The sequence below is a fragment of the Rana temporaria genome, chromosome 13 (genome assembly GCF_905171775.1).
Source record: "Rana temporaria chromosome 13, aRanTem1.1, whole genome shotgun sequence".
Taxonomy (NCBI): Eukaryota; Metazoa; Chordata; class Amphibia; order Anura; family Ranidae; genus Rana; species Rana temporaria.
The window spans coordinates 67,577,807-67,597,991 of record NC_053501.1 but is presented as its reverse complement, the minus strand read 5'-3'; positions in this window follow the sequence as shown (position 1 = coordinate 67,597,991).

Below are 20,185 nucleotides of genomic sequence, written 5' to 3'. Positions count from 1 at the left end.
CGCCATTGGCAGCCGAGAAACCCGGAAGTGACGTCATGACGCCGCTTCCGTGGTTTCAATGCGGAGACTGAATCAAAGCCGTTTACGGCTTAGTGTCAGTCTCCGCCTGAACACAGAACGCGGCGGATGGAGGTTCGGGTCTCCCGGTGGGACGGGAGGCCCGGTCAGAGCGGCGAAAGGCGGCGGGAGGGGGGGGGGGGATGTCTCCTCCGGCATAACAACCGAGCGGCTTTTAGCCGCATCGGTTGTTCTGTTTGGATAGCTGATCACCCGCTCTAAACAGGCTGCAGGCATCATCCAGGCATAACCCCTGAACGCCGAGGACGCATATATGCGTCCCGTCGGCGTGAAAGGTTTAAGAGGTACGTGCTGACAAAAAAATATGTTTTAAAGGGTGAACCTCGTTAATCGCGCGATAAAAAAAATTGACGGCGTTAAAATGGGTTTGTGTTAACGCCGTTAATAACGCGTTTAACTGACAGCACTAATATATATATATATATATATATATATATATATATATATATATATATATATATATATATATATATACTGTGGAAATTAACTATTAATTCATCGATTTAATCTTTAATTTTTTTGATCGATCAAAACTCTTTTGATTGGTACTCACCTCTCCGCCGGCTACCGGGCCTTCAGGGAGTGTTCATCTGAAGGGCTCCTTTGCTGTGCCTTCATATCTGCATGCCGGCGGGACCTCACTATCTGCCACACGCAAGGGCTGTTACACTTCCCTCTATCAACCTGGGATTCTACAACTATCCACTGGGAGTTGTGATAGTTCCCTTCATGGGACATCTACATGCCGACGGACTGATGTTAACCTCTCTCCTCATCTGGATTCAGCAGTGGTATCGTTGTACACATTGCACTACATTTTTATGCCATTTGGTATTACTCGCACCATTTTTACAGTTTATGTAGCCACATCGACTATATCTCCAGTGCAATATTTATTTTGTTACCTACTTGAAGACTATAAAAGTTTTAATGCTATTCCCATCGAGCACTGCCTTTGTGTGCTTTTTGTATCCTGCTATCCATTTTTCCAGTGGTTGGTAGCTGCACTGGGAATCAGCCTGCAAGGAGATCAGCTAAAAGCTGTTGGATCTGTATGTGTGTTATAATTAATCAAAATTAGTTGATAAAAAAAAAATCAATTAGTATCAGTAACAGCCCTAATATATATATATAATTTTTTTTTTTTTTTTTTTTATTAGTCATGGCCAAAAATACGAGCACCCCTGCATTTCTGACAGATAATGCACCACTTCACCCAGAGAACTGTTGCAATTACAAATGTTTTCTTTTGTTTGTAGTGGTATGACGCAAAGTGGAGAAACAAAAAGCAAAATCTGACACATTCCATGCAAAACTCAAAAAAATTTGTCACCCTCAATTTAATACAGGCATACCCCACTTTTAAGTACACAATGGGACCAGAGCATGTATGTAAAATGAAAATGTACTTAAAGTGAAACAATACCCTTTTTCAATTCTAGGGTGTAGTGGGGGATCAGGGGGCTGTAGTTTAGGTCTCAGGGGCTGTAGTGGGGGGTGTCAGGGGCACACTGGAACAAGGCAGGCTATGCTCTCTGAGCTTCAGCTCCTTCTATTGTGGCTGCAAAATGTCTGTACAGTACTTGTGAGGTCCTTTACATTCACGGTTATGTCCTTACTCGCGAGTGTATGTAAAGTGAGTGTACTTAAAGCGGGGTATGCCTGTAATTGGTAGCACACCCCTTGGGAAAAAAATAACTGAAATCCGTCGCTTCCTTTAACTATTTATGAGTTTCTTACACCTCTCCACTGGAATTTTGGACCACTCTTCTTTTGCCAACGGCTCTCTCTCAGATTGGAACAATTCCTTTCCCCAACTGCTGTTTTGAGATCTCTCCATGGGTGCTCTGTCTATGGGATTTATATCTGGACTCATTGCTGGTGAGTTCAGTACTCTCCAGCGCTTTGTCTTAAACCATTTCTGGGTGTTTTTTGATATGTGCTTTGGGTCATCTTCCTGCTGTAAGACCCATGACCTCTGACAGGGACCCAACTTTCTGACACTGGGCCTTACATTGCACCCTCTTCATGATGCCATGCACACGGTCAAAACAAGCAGGACAGCAACCCCAAAACATCAGTGAACCTCCACCATGTTTGACTGTAGGGACTGTTTTCTTTCCTTTAACCACTTAACCCCCGGACCATATTGCTGGTCAAAGACCAGAGTCCTTTTTGTGATTCGGCACTGCGTCGCTTTAACTGACAATTGCGCGGTCGTGCGACGTGGCTCCCAAACAAAATTGGCGTCCTTTTTCCCCCCACAAATAGAGCTTTCTTTTGGTGGTATTTGATCACCTCTGCGGTTTTTAGTTTTTGCGCTATAAACAAAAATAGAGCCACAATTTTGAAAAAAATGAATATTTTTAACTTTTTTCTGTAATAATTTTCCCTCAGATTAGGCCGATACGTATTCTTCTACATATTTTTCGTAAAAAAAAAATCGCAATAAGCGTTTATTGATTGGTTTGCGCAAAAGTTATACCGTTTACAAAATAGGGGGTATTTTTATGGCATTTTTATTATTTTTTTTGTACTAGTAATGGCGGCGATCAGCGTTTTTTTTTTTTTTTTTTTCTCGGTACTGCGACATTATGGCGGACACTTTTGACACATTTTTGGGACCATTGGCATTTTTATAGCGATCAGTGCTATAAAAATGCATTGGATTACTATAAAAATGCCACTGGCAGTGAAGGGGTTAACACTAGGGGGCAGGGAAGGGGTTAAGTATGTCCCTGGGTGTGTTCTTACTGTGGGGGGGGGGTGGCCTCACTAGGGGAAATCACTGATCTTCTGTTCATACATTGTATGAACAGAGGATTAGCATTTCCCCCTGACAGGACCGGGAGCTGTGTGTTAACACACACAGCTCCCGATCCCCGCTCTGTAACGAGCGATCGCGCCCGCCGGGCACGGGAGTCGGGGGCGAGCGCGCACCCCTAGTGGCCTGCGAGAGAGCCGACGGGCTCTCGCGCAGGTGAGCCAACCTGCCGCCGTAGAATGACGGCGGCAGGTCGGCAAGTAGTTAAAGGCCTTGTTTCTTTTTCTGAAAACAGCAGAATGATGGGCTTTACCAAAAAGCTGTCATTTTGTTTCATCTGTCAGGATCAGGATTTTGGCTTCCTCAGGTAAGTTTTGGCAGTTTTTAGTGGAATGTATCTGATTTTTTTTTTGTTTCTCCATTTTTTTTTTTCTGTGCCACACCAATACAAGCAAAAGAAATAGACATGAGAATGTCTAAACTTTGAAATTGGAACAATTTTCTGGGTGACGTGATGCATTATCTGACAAATGCAGGGGGGGGGGGGGATTTGGGGGGCGGCAATGTTTTTGACTGTGTATATGTGTGAGATTATATATATATATATATATATATATATATATATATATATAGCCAGTATGGTGGCCTGAGTTTATAGGAGGAGCCCGGAGGGTACCGTATTTATCGGCGTATATCGCGCACTTTTTTCCCCTTAAAATAAGGGGAAAATCGTGGGTGCGCGATATACGCCGATAGCCGCTTCCCGCGCTCAGTTTGAATTCCTGCGCCGACATATACCGAGTGCAGTACACTCGGGTAGGCTCGGCTTCGCTCGTGCTCACGCATAAACGTCACAGAGCGTGAGCGCGAGCGAAGCCGAGCCTTGCCGAATGTACCCGAGTGTACTGCACTCGGTATATGTCGGCGGAGGCGTTCGAACTGAGCGCGGGTAGCGGGGACTCGACTTGAGGCGCGCGCTGGAGAAGCCGGGAGGACACCACCGAGGCCGCAGACGGACGCCGGACCGGACGATGGACGCTGGGAAGACACCAAAACTGTAAGTAATAAAATCATATAAAAAATTTTTTTTACAGGAATTTTGGGGGCAACTTTAGCGGTGCGTGGTATACGCGGTAGCACGTTATACCGCGATAAATACGGTATTTAAGCAGCCCACTCACACATGATCTTTGTCGGTTCAGTGTGCGGTCACTGGGCCGACTCTTCCCAGCTCACCTCATGTCCGTGAGTCTGCCCATTCAATCATATTTGACATCGCAAGCGCATTGCGGCTTCTCTGTTCATGGTCTTCGTCGGCGGTTCCCGCTTACTGTCGCAGGTAGTATTCGAAACTTTTCGTATCATGTGCAATCTTGCAATTCGTTATGCTTCCTATCCTGCATTTCTTTTGTTAAAAAAAAAAAAAACCTGCCTCTGAGTTGTTGTTGCTCATGTTCCAACATCATGCGGCACAGGCTTGGTACATTTGTAACTTCCTCCTGCCAAACATACGATTCATTTGTAAATCCAAGCCTCCGAGCCACTGTCAGTTGTTGTCTGATATCACTTTCCACAGGCTTCACTGGTTATAAAATTCACTGTCCATTGTTGCTGTCTCATTCATTTGGAGGTTAGCATGTATTGTTTGTATGTTTTTTTTTTTGGCAGATTGAGGTGGTAATTGGACCCACCTGGTGCCTTGTCTGCACTTGATTAGCCTGGGGGGATGGGTGGTTGGTAGGTGTTCGAAATCAAAGCAAGGGGTAGCATACACTCTACAACCAATTTGTTTTAGATTCGTTCAATACTCCTTACTACCGATTCATATCGGATTCATTTCATGCATTTTACAACCGTTTTGTATCAGTCATTTCTCTTTATAACCGATTTGTATCAGATACATTGCATACTTTCTACCGTTGCCATTTGTTGTTTCCCCCATGCCGTGTGTTTTAGTTCCCGCAGCAGATCTTACGAATTCTTGGACACGGTTCTTCTCTCTTATTTATTTACCAAAGTTATTGCCTGTGCGTCATTTAACCACTTACCCCCCGGACCATATTGCTGCCCAAAGACCAGAGTACTTTTTGCGATTCGGGACTGCGTCGCTTTAACAGACAATTGCGCGGTCGTGCGACGTGGCTCCCAAACAAAATTGGCGTCCTTTTTTTCCCACAAATAGAGCTTTCTTTTGGTGGTATTTGATCACCTCTGCGTTTTTTATTTTTTGCGCTATAAACAAAAATAGAGCGACAATTTTGAAAAAAATGAATATTTTTTTACTTTTTGCTGTAATAAATATCCCCCAAAAATATATAAAAAAACATTTTTTTTCCTCAGTTTAGGCCGATACGTATTCTTCTACATATTTTTCGTAAAAAAAATCGCAATAAGCGTTTATTGATTGGTTTGCGCAAAAGTTATAGCGTTTACAAAATAGGGGGTATTTTTATGGCATTTTTATTAATATTTTTTTTACTAGTAATGGCGGCGATCAGCGATTTTTTTTTTCGGTATTGCGACATTATGGCGGACACTTCGGACATTTTTGACACATTTTTGGGACCATTGGCATTTTTATAGCGATCAGTGCTATAAAAATGCATTAGATTACTATAAAAATGCCACTGGCAGTGAAGGGGTTAACACTAGGGGGCGAGGAAGGGGTTAAGTATGCCTGGGTGTGTTCTTACTGTGGGGGGGGGGAAACACTGATCCTCGGTTCATACATTGTATGAACCGAAGAAAAGCATTTCCCCTGCTGACAGGAACGAGAGCTGTGTGTTTACACACACAGCTCCCGTTCCCCGCTCTGTACCGAGCGATCGCGTGTGCCCGGCGGCGATCGCGCCCGCCGGGCACACGCACGGGAGTCGGGGGCGAGCGGGGGGCGCGCGCGCGCACGCCCCTAGTGGCGGCTAAAAGGTAGGACGTCCATTTACGTGGTCTCGCCTAGGAGAGCCACCTTGTGGACGTATAATGACGGTGCGGCGACGGCAAGTGGTTAAGGCGCCACACCACACTCTTTGGATGTTTTGCACACCCACTCCAGTCCAAAGCAAACCCAGTCACACGTTCACTGTCCCAGGTAGGATTCGTTAGCTTGTTTGTCATGTCAAATTTGTGGCCACTCGTGGTGTCACCCGTACAATATGTTCGGTTCCCTCAGTGGAGCTTACAAATTATTTGTACGCACTTCTTGCGTTCTATTTTCTACACCAAACCTCGTTGTTTTGCCCCATGCACGGCATCACGCTACACCTTCCTGATATGTTTCACTCCAGCCAAAGTCCACCGCAAACTCACTCGCATGGCCTACTGTCGCAAGTAAGATTTGTTATTCCATTCTTTATGTCCTATCAATTTTCTACTATTCTTCCCATATCTTTCGTTAGTGGCCCCTACGGAACCTACGAATAAAACGGACGTTGTCCTCCTACCTTATACTACTCGCATAAAGGTACAAACAAACCAGGTGTTTCTATCCTTTCTCAGTAACCCAATTCTTATTGATTGAGACCTTGCAACCATGCAAATCATCTCGGCAGCCTGACACCCTTGTTAAGACCCTTGCAACACATGACCCTTACAAAACGCAAACAAAAAATATATATATATAACGCAAAAAGAAAAAAATATTTAAAAACGCAAAAAAAAGTTGTCGCCACGCAATCTTGGCCCAGCAACCTGACACCTGTTGAGACCATTGCAACCACGCAAAATCGTCTCAGCAGCCTGACACCCTTGTTGAGACCCTTGCAAACGCAATACCGCCTCAGCAGCCCCACACTCATCAAGACCCTTGCAACCACGCAATACCGTCTCGAGCAACCTCCCACTCATCAAAGACCTTTGTGACCACGCAGTCTTGCCCCAGCAACCTAGCATTCATTGAGACCCTTGCAGCCAGACAAATCATCTTAGGCCTCATGTACACTGCTGTTGGTAAATGGACGTTGTTTTTCAGCCGTCCCTGATCTCTCCTCTGTTGTCTTCTCAGTACGTGTACACAGGCTCCCCAATCTCTCCTCTGTTATCTTATCAGTACATGTACGCAGGATCATTTACAGTCGTTTCTAGGCAGTTTAGTTTAGAAACCTTCCCGGAAAAAAAATGTTCAGAGGCATTCGAAACGCCAATGCTTGTAACAGCTTGTAAACCCTGCCAGACGCGGTAACTCATGTTTACCAGCGCTTCATTTACAGTCGTTTTAAAAAAAAAAAAAAACAGTCAGGGAATATTGTCTCAGCAACTTGACACTCATTTGAGACCCTTGCAAAATGTAATATCATCTCGGCTACCTCACACTCGTTTAGACCTTTGCAACCACACAATCTCGTCTCGGCAACCTGACACCCGTTCAGACCTTTGCAGCCATACAAAGTCGTCTTAGCAACCTGACACTCATTTGAGACCATTGGAAACGCAATATCGTCTCAGAAACCTGACACCCGTTCAGACCCTTGCAGCCATACAAAGTCGTCTCAGCAGCCTGACACTCACTTGAGACCATTGCAAAACGCTATATCGTCTCAGCAACCCCTCACTTGTTGAGACCCTTGCAACCACACAATGCCATCTCAAAACAAACCTCATAATCATCGAGACGCAATACCGCCTCAGCAAACCAGACTGAGACCCTTGCAACCACGCAATGCCGTCCCAAAACAAACCTTCATACTCATCGAGGCACCTGCAACCACACAATATCGTCCCAGCAACCTGACACTCACTGACACCCTTGCAACCACACAATATTGTCTGCAGTAGTAAAAAACACTTTGCGGCATGCACCTACGTGCAAACCCGAATACAAACTAAACTTGCAAACACACCTCAGTGACAAACAATCAGCCACACAAACACACAGTGCATTCATCTTCCGTGGCATGCGGGCCACTCATCTTTTCTCTCTTTTTCCCTGAGGTTAGTTCAGGTTTCCATCCAGCACCAGCGAGTGCACGTTGGTCTGCGAGCGCACGTTGGTCAGCGAGTGCATGTATATCGTCTTGTTGAGCACCTGTGTATTGTCTTGATTTTCTCAGGATTAGAGATATATATATATATATATATATATATATATATATATATATATATATATATATATACACACACACACACACACAGTATAAGACACTGCTACCTTTTATGACCATACGTAAAGAGTCCTCTAGACCATGGTGTGTGGTTTTCAAATATATTTGTGAATAATGGAACCAAATCCTCCTCTACTTTTGGGTATAAAAGCAATGTGATCATGTAACGGGTATCAGGCCTGATGAACAATTTTTTTGCACCAGCTACTATTTCTTTCTTTGCGTAGCTACTTAACCTCTCCTAACAGAAATATGTGGCTTACCACTGTTGGCCATCTTATAAAATGCTAGCTGCCTAGCTTGTTTTTAGGCTAGGTAGGGCTGATATCACTCCTTAAGATTTCAGTGCAGCAAATGTAGCTTCCTGCCTTTTATTGTGCTCTGCAGTCTTTGGCCATTTTGATTGAATAAGCTGGGATAATGAAACTCCTGGGCATGCACACAGGATATCATTTATTCTATCATCCCTAACTTATTCACACCATTCTGTACAATGCTCGGATTGTACACTGAGCTGCACATGTGCAGCTGTGAGTGTACGAATCATAAAAAATGCTAGCAGAGAAAGATGGCAGGAAGGATATCCAAAATCTCTTCTACCACACATCTATCTCTTAGCAGTTTATTTGCAGGTTTAGTTATACTTTAACTGCCCATTTCCATTATTATTTAAGCATCCTGGTTCCACTGAATTCTTACCGGTTTCTTGGAAATCTGGATTTGCTTGTAACTAAACACATGGTGTAAAGAAAATGAGACAGAGGTGCTGTGTAAGTGTTCTGAATCCATAGCAGGACAGCTGACCATTTAATTGCAGAAGGTAAGGTAAGACAGAGGACTTAAAAGAGAAGTCCAGCCTGAGCTCATTTGGCTGGGCTTCTCCTATGGGTCACAGGAGTGCGATTTGTTTTGCACTTCTGTGACCCGTTTACAGCAGAGAATGAATTCCGCTCTCTGCTGACATCACACAGGTCAGTTCAGGCACCACGTCATCACGACAATAAAGTCAGGTTCCGACAGGTGCCTGTACTGATAGCCATCTCAGCCTCTCAGCAAGCCACTGAGCCTGAGAGAGCTGCTGATTGACAGTCTGCAGCTCTCTGCTCGGGGGGCTCGGGGGGCTGAGAGAATCGAGCCATCAGCAGTGTTCGATCGCTCGGTTCTAAGTGCAGAGACACCGAGGAACAGATGCTACATCCACCTAGGTAAGTATGATTGGGGGAAAAAAAGCCAAACCCATACTTCTTTTAATAAAGAAAAATCTGAGCTAAACCTGACATTTTAAGTTTAAGTATAGCAAAAACTTCCCAGACATGCCACAGATAGTGAAAGGAAATCTCTCCAAGTAAGAGAAGTGGTAGATATCACCTCACCTTTTGTTCTGGGGACATCTCTAACATTTTCAATTTCTCCGCTATAGCCGGCAGTACTGATCAAGCGGAGAAAATCCAACAGGGCGGTTGTACAGAAGTTGATCTGTAGATTGATTTCTGTACAGCCGCAGTGCCCATACACAGATGATGATGATGATGATCTAGCTGAATTTTGATCCATGTATAACCAGCTTAACCACTTGCGGACCGCTTTACCAAAAATATGTAGCAGAATAAATGTTGGCCTAAATTGATGAAGAAATTTATTTTTTTTCCAATTTTTTTATTGGATATTTTTTTTTTTAGCAGAGTAAGTAAAAAATATTGTTTTTATTTTCAAAATTGTCTGTCTTCTTTTTTTATTTATAGTGCAAGAAATAAAAACCATGGAGGTGAGAAAATGCCACCAAAAGCAATCTCTATTTGTGGGGAAAAAAAGAGATACATTTTATATGGGTAAAGTGTCGCACAACTGCACAATGGGCAATGCCATATCTCACAAAATGGCCTGGCCATGATGGAAAAAAAATTAACTAAATAGAATAAATAGAAAATTATTGAAAAATAAATGCAGATAGCCACAAGATGTGTGCTGTTTATAAAAGGGCAGAAACCTAAAAGCTACTAGCCTGGGTGGTAGGTGATATGTGTATACAACCTACAAACAATCTTGATAATGTATACAATAGCAAACGTCCAAAGACACTAATGGCCACAGGTGGTTAAATGCTAAATAGAGAGAGGCTGGATTTGGACATCACCCTGGAGGAGGTTCAGTCGGCTATGGGACAATTGAAAAGTGGTAAGCCCCCTGGGGGCGATTGCTTACCCTCTGAGATTTACAGTAATTTTATGGACCTTCTTGCTCCTAAACTGACATCCCTTCTATCGGATTCTGGTTCCCTCAAGGCACTGCCTGACTCTATGAATGAAGCCGTGATTGTGTTGGTTACAAAGCCTGGCAAGGATCCGCAGGATTGTGCGGCGTATAGACCAATCTCCTTGTTAAACGTGGACTCTAAGATTTTCGCGAAGGTCCGGGCCAATTGTTTGTCTCAGGTGATTGAGGACCTGGTTGATATTGACCAGACTGGCTTTATCCCGGGGAAGAGAACCGACATCAGGCGCCTTTATTTAAACCGATTCGTACCTCATGACAATCAGGGCTCCAGAGTTATTGCCTCTCTAGATGCCGAAAAGGCTTTCGATTCCATAGTTATTGTACAGTTCCGTACAAATAATTGCCTATCTGCCCCCTTTAACCTTTTTCTTGGCAAGCGACAGGGCTGCCCGCTCTCCCTTAGTCTGTTTGCTCTGGCACTGGAGCCCCTGGCCATTTTAAGTGTAAGTATAGCAAAAACTTCCCAGACATGCCACAAGTAGTGAAAGGAAATCTCTCCAAGTAAGAGAAGTGGTAGATTTCACCTCACCTCAGGTCTGCTACAGATGTCCTGGGCCTTCGGCTGGGTAAGTTGAAAGAGCGGCTGTCCTTGTATGTGGATGATGCATTGCTGTATCTTAATGACGCTGGACCCTCGCTGCTGGCTGCCCTACAATTTTTTTACAACTTTGGCACCTTCTCAGTTATTAAAATAAACTGGTCCAAGTCAGTTCTGTTCCCTTTGGATACAGACGCTGTGAAAACGACTGCCCCCTCACCTCAATGCTGGGAGGAGGAATTACGCTATTTTGGAGTTGTTGTGACACGGAATTCTTCTCCCCTTGTTAACGACCTTGAAAGCCAAATGTGCCTCCTGGTCCAACCTTCCCCTTAATCTATTGGGATGGATTAACCTCCTCAAAATGGTGTTGTTACCTAAATTTAACTATCTTTTTCGTAACTGCCCAATTTGGATCCTGGTCTCATTCTTTAAAGATATTGAGCAGTGTGTGGGGTCCTTTCTTTGGTGGGGTGGAGTCCCTAATTTGGCATGATCTACCCTGTGGCTTCCGGCTCACCTGGGAGGCCTGGCTTTGCCTAATTTCAGAGTCTACTACTGGGCTGCGGTGCTGGGGACAGTCCAGTGGTGGTTCCTGGGCTCAAAGTCAAATGCAGCCACTTTTTTGGGGGCAGTTAGCTTGCGCTCCCTGGCAGATCTACGGAATTTCGAATACAGAGACCTAAAGGCGTACCTGAAGGTCCCTGGTCCAACACGGGCTACTTGGAGGGTGTGGGTGGCTGCTAGGCAGAGGTTTGTGCGTTCCAATCAGTGGTCTCTGGCTCACCCACTCTGGGGTAATCCTAGTCTACTGCAATTCCGCACTCTACCAGATCCCCAGGTCTGGGCCAGACATGCTGTTCTTACCCTGGGTGATGTTATGCCTCGGTGTGTCTTGCTTCCAATGACTGACCTACTTCACAAATTCCAATTACCCCAGTGGATGAGGTTTAGGTACCTGCATCTGCTACCCTGCTGGGCACTGACTCTCCTAAGATGGATGGTTTGTGGAGGATATGGCAGCCTGACATACCATCACTTGACAAGGCTGACTGGGATGACTGTTTAGAGCAGGGTTCATAGTTAGTTATCTCCTCTAGGGACAAGCTTATTCAGGTTAAATTCCTGCACAGGGTTTACTATACCCCACAGAAACTGCACCGCATTTTTCCGGAAGTGCAAGACTCAGGTGGGAAAGTTTTTTCATATGTTTTTTCATATGTTCTGGGAATCAAGGATCCTATAAGTCCTTCAGACATATCTAATATGTTGGCATTCATTTCTAAACATTTTTTGAGTTCCCTTAGGACAATTTTAATATTTTGTATTTTTATAAAATTTAATTTTTTACCTTCAATGAGTCATAATAATTGTATGAACTATTTTTAAATTAAATTATTATACTTTTTTAAATAATATAAGTATTTTTATGTATATTCAAGATATGTATATCTCTTAGCGTCTCTTCCTGGTTCTCCTATTATTGTCACGCTCTACAATTACTTTAATTTGTAAAGTTTTTGTTTTCTCCCGTTTGGCCACATGATGGCAGCACTTATTTCCGCTGTCTCCCATTTAGATTCTAATATGTTATGCCCAGTCTTTCCACACGATGGCGGTACTTTCTTTGTGCGGTCCATCTGGCCTCTTGGTATACTCTAACTGACTGTGCTGGCCCCCGTAGCCCTTTCTGGGTTATTTCCTTCTTTCAGCAATGAGGATTGGGAATTTTTAAGGGCACTACCGATCCCGTCCGTTTTTCCCTCTTCCAAGATGGCGGATCGGTAACATATAAGGGCGGACGTGAGGTCAGGAACGCCGTAGCCAATCCCCGAAGACGTCAATCTGTGACGAAACGCGTAGGCGTGGCTAGCGTTCTGACATCATCACGTCCAACTACACGAGCAGAGACAGCGGGAGAACGTGTGGAGGAGACGCCGAGATTTGATGTTGCAGCCAGTCGCTCTGGTTCCTATGTGCATGGTATTTTAAACCCAAAATGTGAGTGTACTCAGTTTTACAGCTATAATAAATATCGCCAGTTGAAACTATATCACGCTATGGGGGATGTTTTTTGTATCTTTTCCCTCTGAGCTGGATTCTTGAGGCAACAGCACAGGACCCATTCAGGATTTCTTACCATCTAGTCTCAGTGGGAGACCTTTTACCTGAGCTTATTCCGATCGCTGTAGCGGTCATACAGTGTGGTAAGCAGACTACATTACCTCAACACCTGGGTGTCCTTTTTTCTGGTGGAGAGTCTGTTCGGGATATGTCTGGTGTCACGTCTAGAATATTATAGAAACAGCGCTTCATTTTGATTATCACCTGTGGACTCTTTTTTCTTTTAGTATCACAAAAAGACTTTCTTTGATTCTTATTTTTTTGCACATTGGTTTGTGAAATTCACCTTGGCACTTTTATAAGAATTTTTCAATGATGTGTTAAATTTATTGGTTTAATTTTTATACATTATTCTTTTATCATTGATCACTTTTAGTTGATTGGTCTTCAGTGTTCAATCAATTATCTTATTACCCCCTGTACAAACCTGCGCTTCCCGTTCACATTTTTATTTTATTTTATTTTATTTTATTTTTTCATTTTTTTTTTTTTGCGCTGTACCTTTTTTTCTTCACTTATCTTTAAAATTTTGTATCTACAATTTTTTGGTACTTGGCAGCACTGATTTACATTATTTTATTATTTGGTTTATTCTGCGCAGTGTTTTTTTCTCTACTAGAAAAAGTTTTTTCCATATGTTCTGGGAATGCCCGATTATAACACTGTTCTGGTTGGAGGTCTTCAGTAAAATGAATCTGTAGCTCTGTACACACGGCCCAGATTCTCGTCAGGAAAAAAACTTTGTTTTTCCTTACGAGATTCCTGGCAAGATCCTCTTGCCGGCCAAATGTACACACACACCATTCAAAAAATAACCGCTGTTCTTTTGAATGGCACGAACGCCATCTTGCTTCACCCTACCTATGCCTTGGAAGCTACTGCGCATGCGTCAAAGTCATTTCGAGCATGCGTGGGTTTTCATGGAGAGGTAAGTATACACACGCTCTGGTTTCTCGGCAGGAAAACACTGCCGAGAATCTCACGACGAGAAAATAGAGAGCACGTTTTCGTGACGAGAAATCTCAACGCCTCGTGCGTGTGTATGAGGCTTTAGGCTGCAGCTGTCCCTCCCTCATACTCCTGAATTGGCACTACTAGGGGTTCATGATGATGCACAGCGCCTGCACCATCTCAAACTGTTGGTGTCCTACCTTTTGTTTTATGCTAAGAAAGAGATCCTACTGAGGTGGATCTCCCCCTCTCCCCTGGTAAGCCTTGATAGAGACGGCCCTGCCCATGTACAGAATAACCTATATAAATAGGAGTTGCCAATGGAAATACGACAAGGTTTGGGCCCCCTGGACTAGTGCCTAGGAGCAGTGGCGTAGCGTGGGGGGCCAGTGGGTAGGTCGCCTCGGCGCAAAAATTTGAGGGGCGCAGGTTACCTGCAGCTCTTCTCCTGTGCTGTGCAGTCTAGGAGACTGTGAGCTCTTCCGCTTCGCTATGAGGAAGAAGTTGCGGTGCAGTCCTGGCTTAGGCTCCAGCGGTGACACTGACACAGCAGTGAGTAAATGGACACTGAAGACTATCCATGATAATCCCAGATACATGAAAATAAAAAACAAAGAGAAACCAGCACAAGGGACCGAGTAGTAAAAATAATGTGTGTTTATTGAAAATGAAATAAAAAGCAGATGTACTCACAAAAAAGACAGTTGCGGAGGCTGTGGGTATAATGAGACGGTGTGCCGCTGTACCTCCCAAACTGCTTGTGTCGTCCAGCTGATCCGATGGGGAACTGTCCGGCCGGGCTGCGGAGTGAGCCGCACTGTTCTCCTGATGGAAGCCGCTGACAGAAACTGATTGTGGCGCTGACATTTGTGAAGCCTGCCCTCAGTGATGTCGTCTGTGTGTGTCTGTAACAGAATGCCTTTCTGGGGGGATGCCCCTTTCCTCAGCCTCTTGAGGTTGGGAATCCCCCCAAACACTTGTCAATTGTTTTTGTCACAACTTTTTGGAAAAGAAAGACATTTTATAAAATGTGTTTTGTTTCCTCACAAAGTTATTTCTCTCACACCGCATATGCATACTTGCAATTACAACTGAAAACACAATCTGCTAAGTCTTTCAAGTAAGGGGATACCACATGCAGGGCTGGCCCAAGACATAGTGCTGCCTGGGTCCAAGAATGAAATGCTGCCCCTCCCCCCCATGCAAATGTAGCGCCTGTGTACTTTGAGTACAGGTGCTATGTTAAATCTAGAGGGGGATGAGAGAGTCACTTTGCTCTCATCCATGTTGATTTAGTTAAATTGGGTTTCTGCCAGGCTGGACTGTCCTGTGGGTTCATTCTGTGTCCCAAAGATACGTTTCCATCTTTGGATAACAGGTGGCGCCAGAGGGGTCCAGGCAGGGACGTCTTTCCCCAGCAGCCAATCAGAGGAGTGTTTCCCTCGCGGGGCATGCTGGGGGAGAGTATTTCTGTGGGAGACGCCATTTTTTGTGGGGTCTTCGCCTGTTCCTGGTTCCAGGTGCGGCACCCACCTTTAGGGTGTGCGCACATCACGGGCCCCAGCCTACCAGGCCGGGGGGGAAGGTCTTACGCTGAGTTCTTGACTCTGGGCTCTCATGGCCCGGAGCAACTAAAGCTGCAAAGGGGCCCCAGTGACTTACTGGGTCCCTACACTTCATGAGGAAGATCCCAAGCGAGATGTGCTGTTCGATGGGGAGTCAGTCTGAGGTGAGCCCGGAGGCAGGCGATCCAACAGGGCCTAGACAATCCATCAGGGATCACAGTGACCGGACACTGACAGTTTGCTCGATGGCAACCTGTTAGTCGGTGACCATTTGGAAAGCTACCTGAGGGAGATTCAGGCAAATCGTATTTCTGAGAGGATTCGCTCTATCATCTTCGTTCCTGAGTAGAGGGCCTGTGGCAGAGGTTCCACTCCTAATTAAAATTTCACTAGAGCCAAGTCGGTGGCAGAGACTTGTTCCTTTTTTAGAAGTTCTAAGTGATACTCTGGCTGCCAGGTTGGTATAAGAGGACTGTCCAGGTACACTTTACCCACTCCGGCTGGAGTGGCGACGTGAGTTAAAGTCCCATTGGAGGCAGGACTGCTTCCGTTATCCAAAAGCCTGACTCTGCAAATTCTCCTTTCACCAACCTTTCTCTATCTACCTCGAGTTAACTGTTTGCCATGTTGGGCGAGAAATAAAAGCACAGAAAACGACACCCTGCTGTTTGGACATTTCGTTATTGCATCATCATCTTCATCATCATCCCTAGACACATCACAGAGGTAACATAATCATGCCATCCCAATCTAACAAGCGGCTCCTGACGGGGTAGCGTTACACAAAAAAAAAAAAAAAACGCCCACCAAAAGGCCCCCACATCCATTATTTTATACCATGATAATTAAAACTAAAATTGTATTTATCATGAAGTCAAATTTACATGCAACAGCACCTTATCTAGTGGCAGTTCTTGGCTTTGTGAGGCCTTAGCCAAAACTTAGACATGAGGCCCCACTCATGCCCAAAATGGGAAAAAAAAATTGTAAATAAATAAAAAAAAAACAATGCGACTTCCCTGCGGCCGCATTTTTTAAAAGGCGCATGAACCTTTTTTTGTGGAAATGCAGGAATTCTTTTGAATGGGCTGCCGTGCCCATGCAAACATGGCCTGCACTAAACACAGAAGTGTGAACCTAGGTTAAGGGTCAGTTCATACCAGGATCACATGGAAACACACGCTTTCCCATGGGGAGCATTTTGACAGTCCGTTCATTTAAATGAGCTGTAAAAAGAAGTAATAGACTGCGGAAAAAGTCGTCTTTGCACTACTTTTAAAAACACACTGCACCAAACTGCAAAGTACCGTGGTACCGTGCAATTTTGTGCCTGTAAACACACTGCATTTGCGATCTGCGTGGGAAACGTTCACACAGCACACCTTAGTCGCACCGACCGCGTGCTGGTGTGAACCGGCCCTCAATCAACTAGGTATAATAGGGAGCCCTCCCAGACCCCCACACCTGACATGAGCATGACAATTACAGTTGATTTTACAATTCATTTTAATTTGGGAAGGAGGAGAGGACAGGGTGTCCGGACTGGGACTCACCTGCGACCTGCAGACAGTCTGGCCGGGATGTTCGCTCTCTGGCTGGCTCTAATAACGTGGTGGTGGCGCGGGTGTTCCAGCAGTGTGCCCGGCGGGTGAGAAAACAGCTAAGTTAGGGCTCACGGTGCTGTGGTGGCTTTGGCTCCACTTCCTTCCCTATTCTGCCCTCCCTGGAGCCTGTCTGTAGCCGGTTCGTGCAGGCGGAAATCCCAGCTGAGCATCTGGCTTGGAGGAGGGAGAGGTGCTGGCCGGGTGGGTGAGAGAGGTGGTCAATCTCTGGAGCCAAGAGGGGGCTCTTCATTTAGGCAAATTAGGTGGCGCGAGGCCCCTGTGAGCACAAGGCCTAAGGCGACCGCCCAATTTGCCTAATTAAAGAGCTGCCTCTGCCCCTTTTAAAGTTCTGCCTGGGTCCAATGGACCCATGGTAGGGCCGGCCCTGACCACATGTGTGAGACTTTTTTACGGCTAGATGCATAGAGGAGCCTAAAATCCTCCCATTGTTGCTGGCTTACACTGGTCTAGAGACACTAGGACTGGTGTGGCAGCAATCAAAAACGGTTTCTGGCTTATACTGGTCTGGTGACCTGGAACTTGTGTAGCGGCAACCAGGAACACTGTTGCTGGCATACCCTGGTCTGGTGTCACTAGGAATGGTGTGACAGTAATCAGACACTGATCTAACTAGACTGGGGACTGGAGTCGCAGCAATCAGGAACGCTGTTGCTGGCTTACACAGGTCTGGTGAAACTAGGACTGGTGTGGTGGTGATCAGGAACACTGTTGCTGGCATACCCTGGTCTGGTGACAATAGGGGTGGTGTGGTGGTAATCAGACACTGGTCTGACTAGACTGGGGACTGGAGTCGCAGCAATCAGGAACGCTGTTGTTGGCTTACACAGGTCTGGTGAAACTAGGACTGGTGTGGTGGTGATCAGGAACACTGTTGCTGGCATACCCTGGTCTGGTGACAATAGGGGTGGTGTGGTGGTAATCAGACACTGGTCTGACTAGACTGGGGACTAGAGTTGCAGCAATCAGGAACACTGTTGCTACCTTACACTGGTCTGGTGAAACTGGGACTGGTGTGGTGGTGATCAAGGACACTGTTGCTGGCTTACAATGGTCTGGTGAAACTGGGACTAGTGTGGTGGTGACCAGGAACACTGTTGCTGTCTTACACTGGTCTGGTGAAACTGGGACTGGTGTGGTGTTGATCAGGAACACTGTTGCTGTCTTACACTGGTCTGGTGAAACTGGGACTGGTGTGGTGGTGATCAGGAACACTGTTGCTGTCTTACACTGGTCTGGTGAAACTGGGACTGGTGTGATGGTGATCAGGAACACTGTTGCTGGCTTACACTGGACAGATGATTGTGGGACTTGTGTTGTGTGGCGGCAACCAGGAATACTGTTGCTGGCATACCCTGATCTGGTGACACTAGGAATGGTGTGATGGTAATCAGACACTGGTCTAACTAGACTGGGGACTGGTGTCGCAGCAATCAGGAACGCTGTTGCTGGCTTACACTGGTCTGTTGAAACTGGGACTGGTGTGGTGGTGATCAGGAACACTGTTGCTGGCATACCCTGGTCTGGTGACAATAGGGGTGGTGTGGTGGTAATCAGACACTGGTCTGACTAGACTGGGGGCTAGAGTTGCAGCAATCAGGAACACTGTTGCTACCTTACACTGGTCTGGTGAAACTGGCACTGGTGTGTTGGTGATCAGGAACACTGTTGCTGGCTTACACTGGTCTGATAAACCTGGCACTGGCGTGGTGGTGATCAGGAACACTGTTGCTGTCTTACACTGGTCTGGTGAAACTGGGACTGGTGTGTTGGTGATCAGGAACACTGTTGCTGGCTTACACTGGTCTGATAAACCTGGGACTCGTGTGGTGGTGATCAGGAACACTGTTGCTGGCTTACACTGGTCTGGTAAAACTGGGACTGGTGTGGTGGCGATCAGGGACACTGTTGCTAGTTTACATTGGTCTGGTGGCACTGGCACTAGTGTGGCAGTGATCAGGAACACTGTTGCTGGCTTACAATGGACTGGTGATTCTGGGACTTGTGTTGTGTGTAGCAGCAACCAGGAACACTGTTGCTGGCATACCCTGGTCTGGTGACACTAGGAATGGTGTGACGGTAATCAGACACTGGTCTAACTAGACTGGGGACTGCTGTCGCAGCAATCAGGAACGCTGTTGCTGGCATACCCTGATCTGGTGACACTAGGGATGGTGTGACGGTAATCAGACACTGGTCTAACTAGACTGGGGACTGCTGTCGCAGCAATCAGGAACGCTGTTGCTGGCTTACACTGGTCTGGTGAAACTGGGACTGGTGTGATGGTGATCAGGAACACTGTTGCTGGCTTACACTGGACAGATGATTGTGGGACTTGTGTTGTGTGGCGGCAACAGGAATACTGTTGCTGGCATACCCTGGTCTGGTGACATTAGGAATGGTGTGATGGTAATCAGACACTGGTCTAACTAGACTGGGGACTGGTGTCGCAGCAATCAGGAACGCTGTTGCTGGCTTACACTGGTCTGTTGAAACTGGGACTGGTGTGGTGGTGATCAGGAACACTGTTGCTGGCATACCCTGGTTTGGTGACAATAGGGGTGGTGTGGTGGTAATCAGACACTGGTCTGACTAGACTGGGGACTAGTGTTGCAGCAATCAGGAACACTGTTTCTAGCTTACACTGGTCTGGTGAAACTGGGACTGGTGTGGTGGTGATCAGGAACACTGTTGCTGGCTTACACTGGTCTGATAAAACTGGGACTTGTGTGGTGGTGATCAGGAACACGGTTGCTGGCTTACACTGGTCTGGTGAAACAGGGACTGGTGTGTTGGCGATCAGGGACACTGTTGCTAGTTTACATTGGTCTGGTGACACTGGCACTAGTGTGGCAGTGATCAGGAACACTGTTGCTGGCTTACAATGGACTGGTGATTCTGGGACTTGTGTTGTGTGTAGCGGCAACCAGGAACACTGTTGCTGGCATACCCTGATCTGGTGACACTAGGGATGGTGTGACGGTAATCAGACACTGGTTTAACTAGACTGGGGACTGCTGTCGCAGCAATCAGGAACGCTGTTGTTGGCTTACACTGGTCTGGTGAAACTGGGACTGGTGTGGTGGTGATCGGGAACACTGTTGCTGGCATACCCTGGTCTGGTGAAAATAGGGATGGTGTGGTGGTAATAAGACACTGGTTTGACTAGACGA